The sequence below is a fragment of the Cyclopterus lumpus genome, chromosome 4 (assembly GCF_009769545.1).
Source record: "Cyclopterus lumpus isolate fCycLum1 chromosome 4, fCycLum1.pri, whole genome shotgun sequence".
NCBI lineage: Eukaryota > Metazoa > Chordata > Actinopteri > Perciformes > Cyclopteridae > Cyclopterus > Cyclopterus lumpus.
Window position 1 is genome coordinate 2,532,628 of NC_046969.1, and position 17,720 is coordinate 2,550,347.

General features: G+C 42.8%; 1 protein-coding gene across 4 annotated transcripts in view; it reads right to left on the reverse strand.

The window, feature by feature from the left end:
* Positions 1–17,720, reverse strand: part of nlgn1 (neuroligin 1) — a 266,566-nt gene that overhangs the window by 10,185 nt on the left and 238,661 nt on the right. The gene's annotated exons all lie outside the window — the stretch shown is intronic.

Sequence of the window (17,720 nt, forward strand, 5' to 3'; positions counted from 1 at the left end):
ATAGATAGATAGATAGATATATAGATGGATGGATGGACGGATGGATAGATAGATAGATAGATAGATAGATATATAGATGGATGGATGGATGGATGGACGGATGGATAGATAGATAGATAGATATATGGATGGATGGATGGATAGACGGATGGATAGATAGATAGATAGATAGATAGATTGATAGATAGATGGATATATATATATATATATATATATATATATATATATATATATATATATATATATAGATAGATAGATAGATAGATAGATAGATAGATAGATAGATTGATGGATAGATAGATAGATATATAGATAGATTGATAGATGGATGGATGGATGGATGAGAGGGAAGAGGACAGGACACTCAGTGTCTGATAGCAGTATCTGTATTGCTTTCAACTAACTCCAATGTAAGTCCATCTATTAACGACATGGGTCAGAGCAGCTGATGGAGGATAAAGATGTAAAAAGTTAAAAAGTTTGCTTCGAGAGGAGCAAAGTAAACCTGAAAACAAAACTCACACTGACGAAGGGCCAGTTGGGAATGAGATTCAGAGAAAAAGTTAAATAATTTGAGGCACTTTTATTTTTCTCACTTGGGAGAAGAAAAAAAAAACATTCATAATGTACAGTGAATTATCCATTATAAAATCATCATTTAACTATATATATTTTTCACTTATTTTAAAAAATCTACTTTTGGAGCATCCGAGCATAACGAGGCATATTTCTCCTTTGCACAACCAACAAGCCTGGCTGTTTGATAATTTGCTGCAATAAAACAAGAGTTATTGCCCCCGTGGAGCCACTTAAAGTATGGATACGCTAAATATAACACAGACGGGCTCACTTTGGAGAGCGATGCATCTGAATCTATCATCCAGCCTCAAATAGAACGTACGTAAACAGATTTGTTCTCTCGAAGCAAAGACACAAAGAATTGTATGATTGTAATGCAGACAATTAATACCTCATACAATGCTCTCAATTGCCCTGAACCAATCAGATGTTGTCCTGAAAGTAGGTTCCTTTTCTATTGCCAGAGAAAAAAATATGCTTGCTTGAAGTGATGAAGATTTTATTTTTAACCGTGTATAATTACAGTTCAACCCTACCGGTCTTGATTTAAGGTCTTTTTATGTTGTGATAAAGGTGGAAATGCACAATAATAACTGAAGTCACCTTAAGTACAAGACACTTCACATCGTCAGTGGCACAGCGGGGCTGACAGTATGTGTGAACATGGATGCCTGTCTGGAGAAGAGAACGTCTTCAAATGGTGATGCTACTCAGTGGTTTTAAAGAATAAGTCTGGTTTATTACAACCTAGTCCTTGTTGTAGTTTTGTATTGGTTCCGATAACACTGTACCCCAAACGATTTGAACTAAAAAGTCTGATTTGAGCAGTCAGACTAGCAAACAGGTGAAAACAAGCCAAAAATGTATCCAGATTACTGTAAAAACAACAACAACAAACATGTAAAAAGAAACTACGTTTAGTATGGGAGGTCGAACTTAATAATAATGTTCTCATTCACCTCAAATAAGTCTGACTAACCTCGGGGGGTCGTCGTGTTCCCAGATCTGAGCAATGAACACGAGGAGCACCATTTTACCGTTCACCCGTAAGACCCAGTTGTGATTAACAGGACTAAACTGTAATATTAATACAAATAGCCATACATGCTTTGAATGTATGGATTTGCATCTGGGCCGATGCACTACATTAGCATGCATTACATTTAATTCCATATGCAAGTTCTTCCTCTCCCACCCAGCATCAGTCTTACTCCACCCCCACCTCCATCGACACCTCCATCTATTTCCCGTGTCCAGTGAAACCTCTCAGGTACTCCTTCTCAATGCGGTTGCATACAGATCCAGGGCCAGCGAGATATGCATGTTCTAACGAGACAAGGCACCTCAAGTGTACCCACAGGGGAGCTCTGGACTTTTAGAGCAATTTCATGTCCACCACTGCCACCATCACCACCTCCCTCTCCCTCTGATTTCCATGTTAAAAGCTCCATTACCTGCTACGGCCGTCCAGGGAGTCCCCCACACCCAGCCACCGAGCTCGCCCGTGAGCCTTTCCCCTCACATGTTTCCTCACCCGTCGGCTAAGTGGAGAGCTCATAAGCCAGTGTCAGTCAACACTCTGGTTCATTTCCACAGGGATGCATTCAGGACACATGTATAGAGGCACCTGGAGCCGTGCCTCGGAGGGAGGACATGCTCCTGTAATAGGCTGGCGAGAGGGATGATGTCACCCACCTGGATAGTGAGCCATCACGGGGGAGTGAATGCTCATCCTGACTGATAGCATACCATATCTTAGACATTCACATCACACACATTCAGATATATATGACTGTTAGGCAATGCTTTTATGCCTTATGGCAAATTCAATTGTGATTATTGTAACCATAAAGCATATATTATGTTAATAATGCTCATAACTGTACAATGTGCTGCTGTGCTCTGCGAGTCCACATGACTCAGAGCACAGCAGTACATTATATATATATATATATATATATATACAGTATATATAAATATAATGTACTATGTACTAATATATATATATATATATATACATTATAAATATATATATATATACATAGATATGTATATATAGATATATATAATGTACTAATGTATATATATAGATCTATACATTAGTACACAGTATATTATATATACATATAGCTTATGTGTATATATAGATATATAATGTACTATGTATTAATGTATATATACATACATAATGTACTATTTACTACTATATGTACTATATATAATGTACTATGTACTAATTATATATACATATATAATGTACTATGTACTACTATATGTACTATATATAATGTACTATGTACTAATTAATGTACTATATATATATATATATATATATATATATATATATATAATGCACTGCTGTGCTCTGTGAGTCCACATGACTCGTTGTCATTGGTGGTTGCTGTCTGACAGCAAGATAAGCGATAAGGTAAACATATTTTAACAAACTAAAAACATCAATATCAGTTTAAGTGTGGGTTATATTTAGAATATTCTCCTCTTTCTGATGGGGAACCGAAGCTGTACTAAAGCTGTCTTTGGTGCCACATTGAGAACCGCAGCAATGTTCCCCTGCAGTCAGTTAGTTAGTGGCATTGTGCTGCTGTCTGCTTGAAGTTACATCACAAGGAGGTGGCTATGGATAAGGATGTCACCATGCAGAAACCTACATCAATTCTATTCAGAAAATAGCTATTTTGATGCAAAAACATATGTATTCATATCCAAATATTCAAATTGTGCTTGAATTTTATAAGAAACCGTACTGGGAAGCTACATAATTAAATAACTTCCAATAAAAAATAGAAGATAACACTTAAAAAGAATGGACCTGTCCTTTTAATGTTAGGAATATATTTTAAATGTTGTATTTATAAGTAATAGAGAATAATTTGATATGTCTCATAAAAAGGATGCCAGATCTACAGTAGATAGATAATGCAGAAGCAAATGTATTCCTCCTGATGTCATCAGTTTACAGTTCAGCATCCCGCTCTACAAAAGCACTCAGAGGTGCTTCACACATATACACATGCACTACTTCATAGTTTATGTAGACTCCCTCACTAACAAATATAGTACATATGCATACACACACACACACACACACACACACACACACCCCTCACTGACAGACGCTGACGGGCACGTCCCCCGGCCGACTGTTTAATTGTGTTCATTCCTCTTTCTATTCCCTTTCCACTGGCTTATTTATTTATTTGTGTGCTTCTTGATCAAAGCCTAATCGTGTGGAAGCAGCAGCAGCCATCTACAAGAACGCTTTTAATTGATTCAATTTAGCTGCAGTGCAGGGATGGGCTGGCAATCACAAAGAGCGAGGCAGGGAGAATGATTAGTTCGCCAAGCAGCGGAGGGGCAGCAGGGCAGCCACACACACACACACACACACACACACACACACACACACACACACTCACACACACACACACCTGTGTCTACTCACACACACACACACACACACACACACATGCAAACAAAGCACATTTGATTGTGAATTTTTAAAGACCTACAACTTGTCAGCTCACTGATTCACTCAACCCTTATTCTGAATTCAATCTCATCTTAATTCTGATCTCAACCAACAGCTCAATGAGACACTGTACCAACAAAATGGCCACGGTGTGGAGAAAAGGCTTCTTCTTTCATATCCCGGCAAGGATATTTAGTCCTCAAGGACACACACACACACACACACACACACACACACACACACACACAAGGCTGCTCCCTGACTCTCAGTTCCCGGACACTGGGCTCTGTTAGCATTGGGAATGCAGCAGCATAGAAGAGATGATTTACTCGTTGGCTGACACTGGGCTCTTACAGTAAGTGAGTAGACGTGGTAGTAAAGCTGCCTTGAGTGAAACAGCCAACATGCATGGAGTCGCCCAGCTCCTGCCGACTCACTCCAACATCCCTCTCACGGGAAGCACTTTACACCTGAACCTCTCATACGGCCAGGTGTAATTTGTTTTTGGCTCCATAATGACGACTCATAATGGTACACAGACGGCACCCCGTTGTTTCATCGTTGGGATTAGCACACAGGCATCCAGGAGAACATGGCAGGCTGAAAGGAGTTGGTAGAAGCACAGAGATGGGCTTCATCACTTCTGATTCACAAACAAAGTATTAAGTATAAAGTGTGTGGAGGAGGGCCGTGCTCCAGGTTACCTTGAGGAGTACCTGTACCTGGCATGAGAGTGTTGGTTTAGTCCTGCTCCTCCTAGGTAGAATAATAATAGGTAATCCACGTTCTCTTCCATGTGTTGATGCATTTGATTGAGAAGAAGATGGTTTGATAGTAAAACTGTTGCAAAGCAATTAACATGTGTATTGATATGTGTCTCTTTAATACTCTGCAGTATGACGACCAAAGTCAAAATGGCTTTCAGTATTTATAGGCAAAATGTTGAGCACGAATATGAAAAAATTATATTAGTGGAAGTTGAAATGTTGAGAATAAAGTGTTTGTCTTTATTCTGGAAATAGACATGTTGACCTTATTCTCAACATTTTAATATTGAGAATAAGGTCAGAATGAAAATAAATGTGGAACTTTTGAGCATAAATCAACTTTATTGTTGACATGCGAGACATAAAAAGCTTGAACCTAATTCTCTTCCATCGTATAAAGAGCAAAGAGAAGAAAAAAAGACTTTACCAAATGGATTACATAGAGCACTGTCTCCAGCTTTAGAGCCCCTGTTATATTTCATCCTGGAGAGATATATCTTCTCAACATGCCATAACGTTATGCAACAGGATTCTCTTGGTTTGACTGTTGTTGGACCACTTTGAGGAGGAGGCAGACATGAGAACAAATAAACAAATAATAAGAAAAGACAAACAAAAGACACAAATCAGGAAGAGATCAAAGAAGTTCTAAATCCAATAATAGAATGAGAATGAACTTGACTATCAATGTTTCAAAGGATCAACGTCTTGGTGTTAAGGTTTTTCATCAGCCTTTCAGCTCCGATGACACATCACCCACGTCTACGTCCACGGTTTGGCTAAAAGCCACTGAGACGGCGATACGGCAGCTCGGCCCCTAAGCTCAACAATACAAAGATGAACCCTGATCCAGGAATCCAGCTTTCATCCCCACTATCTGTCCAACCAGAGAGATGGGTCTTTATAGACTTCTTTCTCTGCACATATCTATTTCTCACTGTCATGGTCGGTGTATCATATTCCTCGCTCGCTCTCTTTCACTATATGTCCTCTTGACTCTCAAGGCAGACAGAATAGGACCGAGCAGCAGAGGAATATGGAAGGGAGGAGAAACACCATCCCTGAGGCAGGTAAACTAGCAGCAGCGGTGATACGGAAAGCACATTGAGACAGACAAAGGAGGGGTAAGTTAGAGAGGAAGATGGATAAACATGGACACGGGGAAAGGACAGTGAGACAGACAAAGGAGGGGTAAGTTAGAGAGGAAGATGGATAAACATGGACATGGGGAAAGGACAGTGAGACAGACAAAGGAGGGGTAAGTTAGAGAGGAAGATGGATAAACATGGACACGGGGAAAGGACAGTGAGACAGACAAAGGAGGGGTAAGTTAGAGAGGAAGATAGATAAACATGGACACGGGGAAAGGACAGTGAGACAGACAAAGGAGGGGTAAGTTAGAGAGGAAGATGGATAAACATGGACACGGGGAAAGGACAGTGAGACAGACAAAGGAGGGGTAAGTTAGAGAGGAAGATGGATAAACATGGACACGGGGAAAGGACAGTGAGACAGACAAAGGAGGGGTAAGTTAGAGAGGAAGATGGATAAACATGGACACGGGGAAAGGACAGTGAAGCTGGAGGAAAAACAGGGGGAGACAGAAAGAAGAGACGACATGACGGCTATAATGAGTTCTAAGTGATGAATGATTTATGGATATTTCCTCCGCTTTCAATACCCTGTAGACAAATGTCCGAGGTGGCAGTGTTAAACTCTGCATCGATCTGAATACAAATTCTGTATATTAAATATGATTACATTCTGACTTAATATTCCCCTAAAGTATACGGGTGATTATAAAATATATTGGGGGAGGGGGGGGCAGTGGAATCCAGTTGATAAGGAGAACAACAGTTGCTTATTTACACTTGCAGCACACACTGTTCATGCGTAAGTCCAATATTTAGTCTCTCTGAGCTCCGTCTCCTGAGGGAAGGGGTCGCTACGGCGACCGGCGTGGCCGAGAAATGAAATAAAATGGATTCATACGCGCAGTAGTCCTTGGAAGGGCGGAATAACAACGGCGTAGAATCAAAGAGCGCATTCATTAATCAGAGCACTCACAGAAGGGTGTAGCACGAGGGCTAAATATATGTTGAACTTATGAATGATCAGCAGCGGGATGGGCGTAGAAACAGCTGCCCCCCCCCCCCCCCCCCCCACCCCACCCCCCCCCCCCCCCCACCCCACCCCCCCACCCTCCCCCCACGTTCAGGCTTTGGCTCTTCCGCGGTCTTTGTGCGATGTATCATACAATATGCCGATGACCTCACTATCTACAGAACACTGCCGCCGCTCTTTCCTTCCCTACAGTCGGCGGTTATCTGCACAAAACAAACGGTGCAACAGCAGCTCCAAATATTTACAGTGCCTCAGCAGCGCTCCATCTATGTCTGCTCCCTCCACACAACAACCCCCCGAAGACAACGGCACGCCAAGGGCAACCAGCTGGGGAATATGCTGATGAGGCACAATGCATTTCTCACCGGGAAAAAAAAATGAACACGGAGCTACAGGATATTCAGTCATGCAACCTTTGGTTAGACAGCTGTGGAGCAAAGTCCCGTTTCCAGGACTCCAGAAATTATATATATATCAGCTGTAGTGATATATTGCAACACAAAGGAAAGTGTCTTCAATAAAATATCGTAACTGTCTCCAAACTGAGAGCAGGATTGTGTTTCAATGGTAAGAGTCGATCATCTCACAGCAAACGTTTAACACCTGCTGTGAGATCATGTGTTCAGGTGGGCCTTGTTACATTCAATAGCAAGGCCCACCTGAACCCACAGGTAAAGTCCCCACGAAACAGCTAGCAGAGTGCTATTGGATATGGATTCATATTTAGGTGTTTCCTGTGCGCTAGGCCCCCCTCATTTCAGATTGACAGTCGCTACTAGCTCCACAGAGACTGACACACACACATACATGCCTGAGTCTCTTCAATACACAAACTGATGCCTTCATCAAGACAGCCGGCGTGCAATTTTTGTGCGTACGAGTCTGATTGTCTGCATTTGCATTTGAAAGGCGTCGCTTATCTTCACAAAGTAAAGTGAACGCCACAGAAGTTAAATGACCATTAAAATAATACAACCACAGAGAGAGATAAGGCCCCAGCACACACCTACTGAGAATGGTTAGTGTGTGTGTGTGTGTGTGTGTGTGTGTGTTTATTAAAGCAATCAGATCCTCATCATTCAAACTCTGTCATTATAATATTGCGGGTGAAGGAATAATTTGGTGGCAGTGGGCTGTTTTCTAATGAGGAAGTCATCACATATCACACTACAGAGAATATGTCAAGATAAAAACAGATCAAAGTCAAGCCAAACACAATCATGGGGCTGGTTAACACAGCATGTCTCAGAACATGACTGTAAATATTCTTCTCACTAAAACATGCATCAGCTCATACTCCAAGCACCAATATACAACAACATCCCAGTGTTTAACCATCCATCCCTCCATCTCTCCATCCCTCCATCCTCCCATCCCTTTCCACCTACCATCTCTGCTTCCTTGTCTCTCAAATCTCCCCTCCCCTCCCCTCTCCTCTCCTCCCCCCTGCCTCCTCCTGGTGCAAATCAAATTACACTGTCAACTTCAAAAATGAAATGAGCCGCCGTTCATGTTTCTTGTTCCGCACAAACACAAACATGTGTTCGTTTGTGCCGCTGCCCTAACCCATTTGCCTGTTAGGGCAAGCTGGTATAGATTACCTCCTTCTGCCGGGATGAAGGCAGTGAGGCAGTGGGGAGGGTCTCTCTGTGTGGGCGTGGATGTGATTAAACTGTTACTCAAGCTATTCCAGCCTCGTGGAGTGAATACAGAGTAGTCCCTAATTAGAGAAAATGCAAGAAATAATTAGGCCTTATTGACTGCAACGATATTGTGTTTCGCCCCCGGAATGCAATGCGGTAAAATGGCAGTAAACAAAAAATGGCTGAACAATCAAACAAGTGAACAAATGATTAAATGGTGAATGAATAAATCGAGAGAGAAAAAAAAGCTCAAACAGAATGATGTGCTTTGTTCAAAATGTGTTTTCACATTTCCGTTTCAAACATAAAGGTAATTGAGCAACCGTAGGGTGTCGCCATCTTATTATTAATTGAAGTTCACTCACTGGAGTATCTTAAAGTTACCCATTAATTGGTTATGGGACAGATGCTGCAGTATAACATTTCTGCACACAAAGGTTTATTCTTTATCAGAGAAGTTTCTCAAAGGTATACTTAGTAAAGCACTTCCATACATTACAGTACAAGAGACATATTTATGTGAGATTTGGGGCAAGATAGCAAAATTTCAGTCAATAGCACGATTAAAGTTCCAACAACAACGCACACATCCCATAAAGCATCCCTGCCTGGTTACGGCCCACATCAAAATTCCAGTCTCCGAGTTGTAATGCATACAGTGTATTCTAAGAAATGTCATGTTTCTCCAAAGCCACACATGTATTAATAACTGCTCAGTAGTCCTCCATACGACATGACACTGATCTCCATGTGTGGAATGGGTGGAGTTCCCCTTTAAGCCCCTCAGCTGAGTGGCAGACCTTTGATTTAATAGTGCCATCCACGCCCACTTCATCTGCGGTTTCTCCATCACATTGTCTTCACAAGTGGTTCAACACGTCTCTGCATTTTTATTACAGATCACATATCATTCATGACCGTTCTGCGAAGCATGTTTTGAATGTTTGCGTATTTTTCTTCGTCCGTCTTTTTTTCATTAAACCAGAATGCGTGGGTATGAAGTCGCTTGAGATGGACGATCCGTCACCGTGAACGTCGCCTCTGGACTCACGCTCGTCAAAGTCACGTCGAGTTTTGAAAGTATGAGTGCTTTCTTTTGTCGAATTGGTCGTCATAATTTGCTGCTCGGGCATATATTTTTGTGTCGTGTCTGGATGCTAAAGGTTGTGAAACCGAGAGACTGATCTGTCATTGTTGTTGTTGTTGATCATATCTGCATGATTACTTTGAGAGTCTCATCTATGAGATCAAACTGGCATACATACTGGAAACAATGGCAGGATGAAATTTGAAAAGTATCTTCATAATGATCACAATGCAACTTACTTTGCTTAAAATAATAGAAAAAGAAGACACGTGAAGGACAACGTTACAGCGACTTTCTACGGGTTGCTTTTCACAATGCACTGCCAGGAAAAGAGGAACAGGTCTGCCTGTAAGCAAACACATTGTGATTGTGTGCAACAGTATAATACAAATACAGAGTCAGCAATAACAAGAACATATCATTTGGTAGGTTTTCCCTACTTGTAATAATGTCTTCTAGTAAATAAAAGAAAAGTATACGAGAGAGACATGGGCGGGATGAGAGGAGGCGAGGCTGTGGTACTTCACTCCAGGATGAGAGGGATGCACAAGAAGGCAGTGTGTGTGTGTGTGTGTGTGTGTGTGTGTGTTTGTTTATGCGTGCGTGTATTATGTCCCGATGTGGATGGTTAAGGAGCTTCTTTTCTTAGCACAGCAACATCATTAGCATGTCGGCAGGACTGCGCACCGGCGAGCGAGAGAGAGAAAACAGAGAGACATTTCAGTGAGACGGCGGAGAGAGAGATGGAGAAGGAGAGAGAAGGAGACAGAGTGTACGAGGTCGATGACAATGTGAGAAGAGGAGTGCGGGAGGTGCTGAGAGAAGAGGAGGCAGGGAGGAAAGGAGGAAGAGGACACTCGGAATAGAAAGTGGCATTCCAGAAAAAAAAAACATGCATAGGAAGTGAAGTCAAAGATAGCTCCGGCTGTCCTTTAGATGGGTAATAAAATAAAGATGGAGGCACAAAGATAGAGAGAATAAAAAAATAATGATCAGAAGGCTTTAGAGAGAACACACATTGGCTGAGGCACGATGGGACGTGTTTACTCCTTTTTCATTCTACTTTGTTTGTGTGACATGCTAAAACGTAGCGTAGCGGCAGCACAAGCAGACGAGTGCCATCGCCTCAGGGAACTGGCAGCCACATGGGCTCCTTCCTGAAATCTGCTAACATTAGCAACCATAAGCTACTGGTCAGAACCAGGCCAATTAACGCTGTCGCAGCCCGTTCCATCCCAGTCGGCAGAGATAATAGTTGGAATGGTACGTTTCAAATGTCCACATTTATGAAGTAAAAATGCATTTCACGTCAGCCTTGCAGAAACACTCAATAAATGTTGTGAAACCAAAGGGAAAAAAAGACCACTTTTCACGTATTCTTTCAATTCAAAGGTGCATTTATTCCCCAATGGTTTGGTCGGTTGACTACAGCTTTTATGTGTGTACTAAAAAATGGTAATTGGTCTCTGCTTATCCTACAGCTAATAGCACATCGATACAACGGGAAGTCCCTCAGGGAGAAGTGTTACGGCTAGCAAGAGCAAACAACAAGTACACACCAATGGATGCAAAGAATCATGTTGGATCCTTTAAATTGTACACTGTAACAGGTTCGAGTCTCGGGCAGGCACCAAAGAGGCAACACACACAAGTGTGAGGGCAGTAACAGTTTTTATTTATTTGTCACGCTTCTGGTAGCGACCGATCCGGGTCTCCGCTACCCGCTCTCCCTCCTCTCCAGCTACTCCTGTTCTTATATGGAACACACTCCACCCACTCTGCAGCTGAGCCTAGCCGCACCCCGCTGCCACATACACAAACAAATAAAGCCTCTCACGGTTGTGGTTCTTTTTAAGCACACTTAACTGGTCAAACATTAGTTGTATCAGCCCACACTGATAAGAAGCACGCTCTCTAGTAAACACGCAACGCTACGCATGCTGAAGTAATACGTATTGTCAGCTCCCATCCTAATGCATTCCTATCAGCACTGGTTGTCAAAACCCCATATAGGTCACACTCCAACCGCATGTTGCTGAAATCTTGAGGCGAGGTGGCTTTCAGATATGCATGTCTTTTATAAGAGCAGCATAAGCCGCTTAGTGCTTTGACAGTGAAGGCACTCAGATGGATTCAGAGCCGGCTGTGCACCACCAGCAGAGAGCAGAGGACACGGAACATGTTACCTACGTGATCGCATACGGTGGGAAGAGAGAGGCGAGGAGAAGAGAACCCAGCCAGACCTCTGCGCTCCTCTCTCCATCAGAGGACAGATGTCATTGCGCTTCATTTGCATTCATTCAGTGGGCTTCTCTTCCTCTGCTGAAGGACACTGATGTGGAACATCGGGAGATGAACAAAAATACACTTTCAACATCTCAAAATACACCCACACCACTCCCAGATGTGTGCGCCACCCAGCAGAGAGGAGGGGACACTGAACAGGTGTTCTAAAGGTTCTCAAGTTGCACTCTGCACGCCTTTCAATAGACAGCTCAACGAGGGGGGGCGTTCAAGGCCACGCCTCCCTGTGCCGCTACTCCCCTCACTGGTTACATGTTGCTGCATCAACATACAATAATACCTCCTAAAGCAACAGGCCAAAAGAGCAACATTTGTCATCAAATCCTTTTCTGTATTGAAGTATCTTCCCCCCCCCCTCTCTCTCTCTCCCCCTCCCCACCTCTCTCTCTGTCTGTCAGCCCTTTCTCCCTAATGAGACCCCGGCCACCCAGGAAGTGATGTCGCTGTGCGGCCGCCCGTCGCCTCCAGTCAGAAACAGGCTGGTTGGAAATATCAGCCTGCTCCGAGCACTCTCTCAACTCTGCACACACACACGCACATACACACACACAGACACACACACACTCACTCACTCACTCACCCACTCACTCACTAATTCACACTTGAGAAGTGAATTCACAGGAAGATCAAAAGCACTTAGACACAGATTAGGATAGACGCGTCCCAGCCCCCTAAACACACTCGTACAGTCACACACACACACACACACACACACACACACTGGTCCCAGTCGCCTGATTGGTAGCTGCAGAAAGGTTACTCGTCCAGATGGAACACTCCGCTCTTTTCTCTCCTCTTCTTTTTGTCAATCTGTGTGAGAGTGAATAAAGGTTACCCTCGCTGAGGCACTTATCGGGGGCTGTTGTTTTCCATCCTTTGGCTTTTTACTACTTCAGACGTTACCAGTGTTCCTCCAGTGTGTTCCTCCAGTGAGAATCAGACGTGAGCCTTCTTAAGCAACACGGGGGGCAAAAAAAGGAACGCAATGAGCGACCCGCATGCTGCTTGTTGAGGATGAAAAAGACTAAAGGGTGGCCGTGCTCAGTTTGAAGTGAGTGAGCAGGTGCATTCAACACTAATTAGTTTCTCACTCAGAAGCTGCGAGGCTGGATCGGAGGTCTCCTCCACATACTGAACTCGTCATATATGGTTTTCATAACTTTCAATAGTTAATAATCACCTGAAGCTAAGACTTGTGTTTTTGTTCAAATGAGTCCTTCATATGGATGTATGAGCAGGTACAGACACAAGTCAGGTAATGAGTCAGTGTGATAGTTCCCTCTGTTTCACAGTGTTCTACACTTATGGAACATCATTTGCTGTAATTCAAGTGTATTATTAAACTATGTATGTAACGAGTGGAAATTGACACGTGTTGAAGGCTTTTGTGTGAAAAGACAAAAAAAACGAGGACTAACTTTTCATAAAATATCATACGTTGAGTTAAATAAGTAATTCCTTAATCTCAGCTCTAACCGACAGGGTAACGAGCCCTGTGTGATTGTATAAATAAAGCTTCAGGTTGAATTCATTATTTTTTCCACTTTTTGTACATGCTGAATGTAGACATCAGATCCAGTAGAATAAAATCCCCTTTGGCTTAGAATCAGGATTATTGTGAAATACAAGAAAGCGTAAAAAAGGCGAGGCTTATGTTTCCTTAGGCCAGGAGAGGATTACGTGTTTTATACCAATGTTTATGCACATAAGATGTATTGAGTTTATTGAGCTGCTTGGAACACATGACACCGGTAAGCCCAACAGGATGTCTTATTGGGGGTTATCGTTGTGTCTCTGCATGTGAACAATATGCCCTCTGATGGATGCACACCGTATCTGTCCAGTGAACCAAGCCCCGCCTTCTTTTCAGGTTGATTGACATCATCTGACAATAAATGGGCCGGTCTCCACTGTCCTTTTGGGATGAACTTGGTCACACCGCGTTTTACTATTTTTAAGGGAAGACACGACAATAGGGATGATTACTTACATTCAAACTATATTTTGTGTAATCTTTTGGTGAATTTAGGATAAAACTACAGACGTAAATAGACAAAGATTTAAAATAAATCTCTCCTTTCCACTAGTCTGAAAGAAGACATGTTATGGAAGGAAAGCAGCATAATGTTGATGGTCTCAGGATTTATATAATTAATCCTCAGATGATAGTCCCTCTATTTTTACCACATATTACCATATTTGACAGGTAATGCTTTCCCGACGATGCTGTCGGGCCAATGCCTGTGCTGTAGAGGGCGGGCAGGCAGTGTTTGGGTGTCATGAGGGTTCATCTGGTCTCTGTTCCAGTCTATAAAGGCTGCTTGCCCTCTGTCACTGTTATATCAAATTGTTATGTGAACACACAAAATGCCAATTTATTCATCTGCTATCCGAAATGAAAGTATCAGCCTTTTTGAGCTGCCGGCTACTTCCTGTTCTTTGCAGCCAGTTGCCAACATTTCCCTGTCTGTTTGTTTGCTGCTGGACGGGCAGTGTTCAGAGTGCTTCTGCTGAAAACAGCTGCCAGCTGCATGTGGAAACGAGGTTGATGGGAGTTCGGAGGAAGACAAAACCAAACAATGAGCGGAAAGACTCCAAAACGCTGCGTCGAGCTTATATAGCTTTATAAAGTGTCTAGCCCCTGGGGAACGTTCCTGCGATGGCAAAGGAGCTCATAGGAACTATTCATATGAACCACACCAGGAATAGGAAGAAAATTAAAAAAGCACGAATGTCCAGTAGAAATGTAAAGCTGAATGGAGAGACACTTGGAGAGCAATGCACAGAGAAGAAGGAGTGATGCTAGAGGAGCTTTGAGGCACAAAGAGAGAATCCCAGACGCCAGACAGATCTAGAGGCAGTGATAGGGAGAAGGCCGCCACGGTCTTCAGATGATCTGTTCCCTTTCGCGGTGTCCAGCAGAGGCTTTGGCTCGCCTTTCTACTTTCTACTTGTGCCCCCTTACTGAGCTGACACACACACCCTAACAGATGAAAACCAAAATAAAAAATAAATCGACTGAGTACGTGCCAAAACCTTCCACAAACAAAACCCCAGAGCACAGTAAATTACCAAAAAAAACATTAAAAGACAGAACAAACAAAACGATGCAAAAAAACCAACAAAAAAACAAAGGACTTCAGATGTAAGCTGACAAACCCCACATTAATTCTGGAACTGTAGAAGGAGCAGAAGAAGGGTTTAGCTTTGATTTGTGAAGCCCGTCAGCTGCAGACTGTCTCGGCGTACCTCCGGTCGGAGGATTCTCTCTGATTAAAAAACCATTTGTCTGGAGAAGAAACCGGCTTTGAGGCTGAGAGGAGACTGACTCCTAGTCCTCCAGTAGGTCCTCCGACAGGAACCGAGGCGCGTTAGTGAGAGTCAATGTAAGAAAGTATGATGCATAGCCTCATTTTTCCATGTTTCTATTTTTTCTAGTAGTGTGTCTTTTTTCTCATTTTCAAGAACTAATCTGATTGGGCTCTTATTTTTACTATTCTTGCATTTTTACACACATTTGACACAGCATTTTTACAACTAAGATGTATATGTTCATGTGTTTGACGCACATGTAGCATTATGTACATTATTAACAATTATAATAAAGTGCTTTCTTTACACTCTTCTTCTATGTGTGTAGCGTACCATTGGAGTATTCCTGATCCCTCTCTCCGCCCACTCACCTCGGCTCAGATCAAAATGTCATCTGGCTCAACCGCTCTCCTCTCTCCTCTCACTGTGACGCTCTCGCACATATCTAGTTATCGATCCGTCACGCCGCTGTGCCACTCATAATCCACTTCATTATTCCACCTACCGCACACACACACACACACACACACACACACACACAGAGAAGCAGCCACAGGGAGGTGAGCAAACACGCAGGTACACAGCGCCGAGGCACACTGAAACACAAGCGGCAGATAATTTTTCAATTAAACTTCAAACTCCCACAGACTACCCACCATGCACTGCAGCTGCCAACCGAGGGCCTCGTTTATCAAAGCATGCATAGAGCGGGTTTTAAATACGCGAGAGCTGCACATGGCCACAACAAAGTTGCTATTAATCAAACACATGTACGCACACTTGTATGAAATGAACAGTGACAGATGCCACCCCGTTTTAGGGTAAACAGCATCCATTTAACAGACCTGTTTAGCTTTGTGCTGGAAAAACACATAGCAACGACCGACAGAGACCTGAGGTATTGCTCCGTGGGAGTCAGACAATTTATTTCATGTGGCTCGTTCACAGACATAGCATGTGGTAAAGAGACCAATGTTTAAATGCTTTATCACAGGTGAAGACAAATTACTTGAGCTGGAAGGGGTGGCTGGGGAATAGACTAGAAAGAATAAAAATAAATGATTTGATTGGCTGTATGCTAGGAGCTAATGTCAGTCTGACTCCTAAGTCATTAAATAGACACTTGTTCAGTCGGTTTATTTTGAAAAGACACTATGCATGTAACGCGTGTAAACTGTCGTATGTGTACAGATTGTAAAGCCCTCTGAGGCAAATTTGCAATTTGTGATATTGGGCTATACAAAATAAACTGAATTGAATTGAATTGTCCCCTTGAAAAGGAAACCGAGGGAGTTGGTATTGGACCAGTTGGGAATGAGAGTGTTAAAGCAAAGAGAAAGGAAACATTTACTTGATGTATTGTCTTCAACCTTTGTACCGGCCTTCATGGTTCCCAGATGATGATGATGACTCTTCTTCTTGTGTCACGAGCAGGTTGATCTATTTTGGCTCAGAGTGAAATGTCTGGCACAGACATCCGTGGTGCCCAGACAATGGATTGTCAGAACTTTGATCTCATGATCATTCATCTAGTTCCATTATGAGGTCAACATTATAATTGTCCAATACACAGTTTTATGACAAAATACTTCCAGGACTTGACGTTCCCATCAGCTTCAGCTGAGTTTGGTGTTGATTATTAAATGTTAACGCACCAATTTCAGATGATGAGCATTAAAGCTGTTAATAAACCGAGGCAATAATAATGGTCATAACTCAGGCTTTAACGAGGATCAGCAGGAGGTCCACGTACATTTAAAAGAACTACATTTCGTAAGGGAACATGTGACTCCCTTGTCTTCCAATAAACAGAAATACCTTCACGATGACGGATACCAATGGTTGTACGACGGCAACGTTGGGTAGAAGGTCAAGTGCATCTCCAGGCATGGCTGTTAATTATGATGACAGCTGTGACAGCAGTGGGACCAGCAACATGCCTGTGCCCCCGTGTGGTCGGAGTGAAGGCCCATTCTCAAACTCAACAAGACACTGAGTCCTGCTTTTTTAAAAGAAGACAAGCGCTGTTCTCTCCAGAGACCATGAGCTCATCGTGCATCCTCCACTTCCACGGAGCAGAACCAGCGTCATATTCACGTATTAATTAAGCATGGCCCGTCTCATCGTCGCCCGTCAACCCGAGGCATCTTTTATTCATCCGTCTTATGGCTGGCGGGTCTGCCACCAGATGCACACGACAAATACTCGGCACAGAAACGGGCTTGCTGGATAGTTCAGTCTGGTCCACACAGAAGATCATACGGGAAATATTAAGAGACGATAAATTCTGATCTTGACTCATCTGGCAGATGAGGTGAGACCACAGCTGAGTCGTGTCTAGACATTACTAACGGCTTCATAAGACACGGATAGCAGTCAAAGAGTCTGAAATAATGACATTAGCCGAGAGTGTT